Raw genomic sequence first — 8,239 nt, forward strand, 5'->3', positions numbered from 1 at the left:
GCAGGCTCAGCGGCCATGGCTCACGGGCCTCCCGGAACGGGGCACGAACCCGTGTGCCCTGCATCAGCAGGCGGACTCTCAACCACTGCGCCACCAGGGAAGCCCCTCTTAGCGCTTTTTTTTTTAAACGGTACAGTAAGTACCCTCATAGATTCTAATTCTTAAGAGGTTGCAAACACACACACACACACACACACACACACACACACACACACACTCCTAGGCTGGATCTGGAAGGAATTATTAGGAATTACTGAGTCCTTCCTTAGCTGCTCTTTGATTTTTAATCACATGATGGTAATATATAAACAAGGTTGAAGAGAGCAATTTCAAGCTTTGAAATTCTAGGATTCCTTAGAAAATCCACCCTTTGGGCCTCATGTTTCCCTTTTAGAAATTCCATTCTTTAGGATTCAGTCATGAAATGCCAAATGTGAAAGGGGCCTTAGAAATCATCAGTGCCAAGGTTTTCACTTGATGAGAAGGAATCTAAGGTCTTAAGAGGATCAGTGACCAACGCATGATTGTGATTTATTTTCTTTCAAGTTTGTCCAAAATGCTCATTGTAAACTGATTCTACTTGGAGAGAAATATATATGGGAAGGTGGATCAGGAAGTGGAATTTGGCCTAGGCTCCAAAAGTTCCGAAAGATGACCTTGGTTACATGTGAAAATATTGTCTGTCCAAGTAAGGAGACTTTTGAAGATTTGAAGGACATTTCTTCTTTTTTTTTTTAAGGTTTATTTTGGGGGGCCGCTCTGCGTGGCTTGCGGGATTTTTGTTCCCAGACCCTCGGCAGTGAGAGTGCAGAGTCCTAACCACTGGACTGCCAGGGAAATCCCGAACATTTCCTTTTTTGAAAAGGTATAAAATAAGGGTGGTTGGGGCTTCCCTGGTGGCACAGTAGTTAAGAATCCACCTGCCAATGCAGGGGACACGGGTTCGAGCCCTGGTCTGGGAAGATCCCACGCGCCACAAAGCAACTAAGCCCGTGCGCCACAACTACTGAGCCTGCACTCTAGAGCCCACGAGCCGCAACTACTGAAGCCTGCTGCCTAGAGCCTGTGCTCTGCAACAAGAGAAGCCACCGCAGTGAGAAGCCCGCACACCGCAATGAAGAGTAGCCCCCGCTCGCCGCAACTAGAGAAATATGGCGCACAGCAATGAAGACCCAATGCAGCCAAAAAAGGAAAAATAAATAAATAAATAAAAATAAGGGTGGTGAAACTCTTCTACCCAGAGCCACTGAAGCACTGAAAAGTCAAAGGAGAGTCACACATAATTAAAAAGCAACTTAATTTAGTTTTTAATGTGTTATTAAAATAGCTCCTAAAAATTAAGTACACATACAGATATATTTTAAAATTATTTAAATGCTAAAAACAGGATAAATTTCTATAAATAATACACTTTCAATAAACATAATAAATAACTGTTTATTACATCTAGCTAAGAAGGAGAAATCCCAATTAAGGAGAAGGGGAAAGGAGAGAAAAAGGAAAGGGGGAGGCAATATCAAACTAAAAAGAAAAAAGGGGGAAGGAAAAAGGAAAGGAGAGAAGTATAGGAGGAGAAAATTAGAGTTAGGGAGAAGGAAAAGAGAGAATGACAAAGAGGTAGGGAAGGAGAAGGAAGAATCAGAAAGGGAGAGAGAAACTGGGAGTGGGAGAGGGAGGAAGCTAGTCTTAGAAGGGAGAGAAAGGCTAAGAACAAAGAGAATCGCAGCAGAAGCCAGGAGAGGTGAGTTAAGGGAGTTCCTTTTTTCATTCTACAAATATTTATTGCCCATCCACTGTGTGCAAGGCACTCTGATAAATTCATTTCTTGGGAGAAACAAATATGCATTACTCTGCAAAAAGAATTCATGATTTCATTTCTTTAGTAACTTTTTTCTTTCTGAGAATGAAACTAATTTATGCTCCTTTAGTAAATTTGGAAAATAGGGAGTGGAATAAAGAAGCGCTAATTCTCTTTCTCTGGGAGAAAGGCAGGGTAAAAAAAGAATCTAATTCTAGCCTGTTGATGTTTTGCTGTCTTTTGTTTTGCACTCTTTCTGATGCTCAGTCTGAAGGGCAGCAGTTACCCAGGGAAAACTCTTCCCATGGAGATGGCAGAGGTGCGAAAGGGCAAGCAAAAACACATCAGGCTTCTTCGGGCCTAGGTTTAAAACTAGCACAGTGTCACTCCTGCCCCAGTCTCATGAAGCCATGGCAGAGATGTGGATGCAGGGTAAAGAAATGAGGCCAATAATCACATATATCTAATTTTATATCATATAAAAAGTATAACTCTCTAAGTATAACAAATTTAAATTTATATTTTTACCTCTCCTTGGACAATGCAAGGACCTTAGAACACTTTTTTATAGCCATTTTTTTTTTTTTTAAACCAGGATCCAAAGTTCACATATCGCATTTGGTTGTTTTATTTCTTTAGCCTCTTTTAATCTACGGTAGTGCTCCCCATCTGCCCACCATTTTATCTCCCTATAATACCAATTGTAAAACAGAGATCAGTTAGCTTGCAAAATGTTCTCATGATTCCTTCAGACCTGTAACAATTTCCAAGGCCATTCTACTTTGAGGATTTCTTTGTCTTTATCTTTCAGTATATACATTTTTACTGAATTTTAATTATTACAGTATTTTTATTTCCAGTTGCTCTTTCTTGCTCTTAGGTTATTTCTTCTTTTAGCATCCTGTTCTTGTTCCATGGATATATTTTTCTGATACTATGCTTTCTTTGAAGTATTTTTATGCTCCTTGCATTGTCTCTATTTCCTGTGATTCCTCTCCCCCCTGATTCTCACATGTTGAAGGTTTTAAATTTTTTTATGTTGAAGTATCTGATGATTTTTGTCCACTTATATTTTAAGAGTAAAGTCCTAAAAGCTGATTGGATGCCCCGAGTGTGTGTTTGAGTTTTGTCAATTGAAGGGATTCACTGTAGGCTTTTCCTATGGGTCCCCTAAATGTCAGGGCTCTTTTCTCTGGCATGGTTAATTTTTCCTGAGAAGCACACTTTATTTTCTGCTTGAGAGTAGAACTTGGCTGTGAAGTTCTGTATGTGAGCAAGAGAAGAGGCCTGGGTGTCTCATTTTCAGATCCAGACTTAATTCCTCTCTATTCAGTAAGACATCTCACTCCCACTCTGATGTATGCCGATGTCCCCACATCTAGAACTCCTCAGACTTACTTTCTCCAGAGCAGAGGTGGCATTTCTTGTTTCACATGCAGGTAAAAGTAGTAGCCTGATTATATCAGGTGGAGTCGGGACCTGGGGATCTGACCACTTCTTAAACACATTTTCAAACAAATCTCTCTTTTCAACGCTACACTCCTTCCATCTCCGCCCCTATAATTTCCTCCTGTGTCTTACCTGCTTCCAATTCCTGAGTCTTTCCAGGGTCCCTTCTGGTGACCTGCCTTGCTTCTGCTTGGTTTTGTCTTCCCCACCACTTAGACGTGAACTTGCTTGGGTCTGCTAAGTCCTTTATCACCCTCCATCCATTTTCCATTTTCATGCATTGTAGTTTGGGATGATTACCAGTTCAACAAAGATGAAATTTGTGTTTCTGGGTTTTTTTCCCTCCTTTTTATTTTTGAGGGAAGTGGTGTGGGGAAGATCTCAACTACCCTGAATTGAAAAGCCTTCACTGTTTTTATTTTTAGTTCTTCAAATGCCTTGAATTCTTTACTGCTGCTGGGCTTTTACATCCCAGCTTTCTGAGACCTTTTCCCCTCCCTCATCTTCCCTCCTGGCCAATTCCAAGTCATCTTTTAGGTCCCTGTTTAAACATCATTCATAGATAAATCCTTCCTGACCACCCAGACTAGGTTAGGTACACTCCCCATGGTAGATTCTCATAATACCTGCCATGACTCTAATTAGTATATATGCCTATCTCCTCTGCTAGACTGTCACCTCCACAAGGCAAGGCACCATTTCTGTCTTGTTAACTGCTAGCTTCTAGGGTAATGCCTGGTATTCAGTAGGGGGTCCATATATGTTTTTCATTGTTGATAACATACATTGCTCGCTATAAAGATTTGTAGCTTAATTTATAAATTAATGTTAAATAAATTAAATAATTTAATAATTAATGTATTGCTGCCACCAATAAGTAGTTATTTAGAGTTCAACAATCCTAGTTATTATAATTGTCTAATTATTGATATGAAAACACTATAATATGGGCTCTTGTCCATCTCGCAAATTTATTTTATAATGAACACTTTTTAAATTATCATGTACTGGCAATAATACAATATTGTGCTCAAATAACATATTTTATAAGTTTTCTATTCCTTCTGTTTCAAATTACCATAGACTGAGTGGCCTAAAACAACACAAATTTATTATCTTATGGTTCTGGAGGTTGAAAGTCTAAAATGAGTTGGCAGGGCTGCATTCCTTCTGGAGGCTTTAGGAGAGAATCAGTTTCCATGCCTTTTTTAGCTTCTAGAGGCTGCCTGCATTCCTTGGCTCATAGACCCTTTCTACACTTGATCTTAGCCAAAAGGCCGAGAATTGATGATAGACCCTTTCTCAGATTACTCTGACCTCTGCTTCCATCTCATTCTCTGACTCTGACTCTCCTGCCTCCCTCTTATAAAGACCTATATGACTAGGCCAGGCCCAGATAACCCAGGATAATCTCTGCTTCTCAACAGCCTTAATTTAACCACATATGCTAAATCCATTTTGCCACGTAAAGGAAAATATTCGCAGGTTCTGGGAATTAGGATGTGGGCATCTTTGGGGGAACCATTATTCAGCTTACCACACACAGACAGCAAAATATGAATCCATAGATGAATTAGTTGCTGCAAGAAATGATAAAAACTTCACTCACATATATTAAAACGTTATATTAGAACAACCTCCAAACAAAGTAGATAAAACAACTTTATTAAGTGAAAAATATCATAAATATATTTTGAAATAAGATACCTAATAACATAAACCAATGATTATTAAATAGACAACGTATATCAGCTCAATGATTGCTTAGGCTTCCATGTGTCTCCCATTATTATGCTTTCGAGAATCCTGGGATTTCCTAAAGTTTTCAGGTAGGCACAGCATTTTCTAAAGGCAGTTATACTAACAACTATATAAAAGAGCATAGTGTTTTTCTTAGATATATTTAAAAATAAATTTTAGATGAAAAATATAGTTGGCTCTCTGTATCCACTGGTTCTGCATCCTTGGATTCAACCAATTGTAGATGGAAAATATTCGGGAAAAAAAAATTCCAGAAAGTTTCAACAAGCAAAACTTTGAATTTGCTGTGGACTGTCAACTATTTACATAGCATTTACATTATATTTATAACTATTTACATGGCATTTACATTGTATTAGGTATTATAAGTAGTCTAGAGATGATTTAAAGTATATGGGAGGATGTGCATAGGTTATATGTAAATACTGTGCCATGTTATATAAGGTACTTGAGCATCTGTGGATTTGATATCCAAGGGGCATCCTGGAATCAATCCTCCATGGATACTGAAAGACGGCTGTATAATTAGCATTGATTATTTTTCAATAAATATCTCATAACATCCTGTAGAACTGTTTGGTAATAATTGTACTAAAATACAAAACTATTTGGGGAAAATAAAGTCCAACATTCTCGATTGTTTAGATTAAAAGACCATGGTTAGGGACTTCCCTGGTGGCACAGTGGCTGGGAGTCCACCTGCCAATTCAGGGGACATAGGTTCGAGCCCTGGTTTGGGAAGATCCCACATGCTGCGGAGCAACTAAGCCCATGTGCCACAACTACTGAGCCTGCACTCTAGAGCCCACAAGCCACAACTACTGAGCCCACGTGCCACAACTACTGAACCCCGTCCGCCTAGAGCCTGTGCTCTGCAACAAGCCACCGCAATGAAAAGCCCGAGTGCTACAACGAAGACCCAGCGCAAAAATAAGTAAATAAAATAAATAAATTTATTTTTTTAAATGTCAATTTCTAAAAAAAAAGACCACAGTTAGGGACTTCCCTGGTGGTGCAGTGGTGAAGAATCCGCCTGCCAATGCAGGGGACACTGGTTGGAGCCCTGGTCCAGAAAGATCCCACATGCCGCGGAGCAACTAAGCCCGTGCATCACAACAACTGAGCCTGCACTCTACAGCCCTCAAGCCATAACCACTGAGCCTGCGTGCCACAACTACTGAAGCCTTCACACCTAGAGCCCGTGCTCTGCAACAAGAGAAGCCACCGAAATGAGAAGCCCGCGCACAGCAACGAAGACCCAACACAGCCAAAATTTAAAAATAAATTAATTAATAAAAAAAAGACCATGGTTATATATTTTCTTCTCAGTTATCTAGCAATGTCATGTGAACACCCAGTACAAAATGACAGTTTCACAATGTGCTGATGGGTAAGGCTGTCAGCAAGCTCTTTCAAGTAAGACTCTTGCCCCGAAACTACATCTTGATTGTCAACTTTGCCCATTTAGTAATTTAATAATTTTATCCAGGGCTGATCTGGTTCTGATGCATTTGCTGTAGAGGATATCCTTTTCCCATTGAAAAGTTTACTTGAGAAATCAAATTAAGGTTAGAAGATTGCCTGATGAGTATAATTAAAATGTCAGGCAGCCTAAGGCACTAAAAATGCCCAGGCACACACTACCCTTCATCCCACAACTCCCTCTCTCCTAATCTGGCCCAAATTACAATAATCAAAATTTGTAATAGCATTCTACACTGGAAAATGTGGTACATTTGAAAAATGATGAATCAGAATTTTACTTGATGATTTCCCCTACCTTGGTTTTTCTAGCTGAGATAGCTGCTTATTGTCTTTCTCTAAAAGCCATTTCTTTTCAATTCTTGCTTCTTCCTCTAAAGCTGCAATACCGCTTTATTGCATTTACTGTCCAGTACAGTAGCCACTGGCCAAATGTAGCTACTGAGCACCAGAAATGTGGCTAGTCTGAATTGAGATGTGCTGCAAGTATAAAATACATACCAGATTTTGAAGACTTACATTAATGAGAATATAAAATATTTCATTAATAATTATATCGACTACCTGTTGAAATGATAACATTGGGATTTATTTAGGGATACATTTGGTTAAATAAAGTATATTATTAAAATTAATTTTACCTGTTACTTTTCACTTTTTTAATGTAGCCACTAGAAAACTTAACATTACGTATGTGGTTCACAAATTTTTATTGGATAGTACTCATCTGAGGCTCCTGAAGACCTATCCTGCTACCTCTTTAGTTGTTTTTTATGGTCTGACCTCTCATCCATTCCTTTACTTTCTGGTAACTGCTTAGATTTACAAGGTAAAATAGCAAGTGAAACTCTGTGGCCAACCTTTAGAATAAGATAATTAAGTGCACTAATAGACAATGAAAATCTTCAATTCTTCAAATTATTGGATTGGCGCTTCAATATTAGAAAAAAGGGGGAGGATTGAGCACAGAATAGCCTTCATTAGTGTCTGTAGAGATGGACTGTGTGTTTATGGAGGATTAAAGAGGGAATACAAGAATCATTCTGGGGAGGAAACTCATGCACGCACAGATACACCAAAATAGGACGAAGAATGTATTCCATCTCCAATCTTCCCCACCTGTCTAGGTTTTTTTTTTTTTAATAAATTTATTTATTTATTGGCTGCATTGGATCTTCATTGCTGCACCCAGGCTTTTCTCTAGTTGTGGTGAGCAGGGGCTGCTCTTCGTTGTGGTGCGCAGGCTTCTCATTGTGGTGGCTTCTCTTGTTGTGAAGCATAGGCTCTAGGCACACAGGCTTCAGTAGTTGTGGCTCACAGGCTCAGTAGTTGTGGCTTGCGGACTCTAGAGAGCAGGCTCAGTAGCTGTGGTGCACGGGCCCAGTTGCTCCGCAGCATGTGGGATCTTTCTGGACCAGGGCTCGAACCCGCGTCCCCTGCATTGGCAGGCAGATTCTTAACCACTGCACCACCAGGGAAGTCCCTAGGTTGTTTATTATTTTTTTTAATCTATTTTTCTTTTGGCTTCTAATTTGTCTCTTTTCTTCTATGTGTACTAATTTAGACTGTTCCCTTGACGGAATGTAGCTATTAAAAAGATGACGGGGCTTCCCTGGTGGCGCAGTGGTTGAGAGTCCGCCTGCCGATGCAGGGGACACGGGTTTGTGCCCCGGTCCGGGAAGATCCCACATGCCGCGGAGCGGCTGGGCCCGTGAGCCATGGCCGCTGAGCCTGCGCGTCCGGAGCCTG

This window comes from Grampus griseus (assembly GCF_964374135.1).
Source record: "Grampus griseus genome assembly, chromosome: 10".
Taxonomy (NCBI): Eukaryota; Metazoa; Chordata; class Mammalia; order Artiodactyla; family Delphinidae; genus Grampus; species Grampus griseus.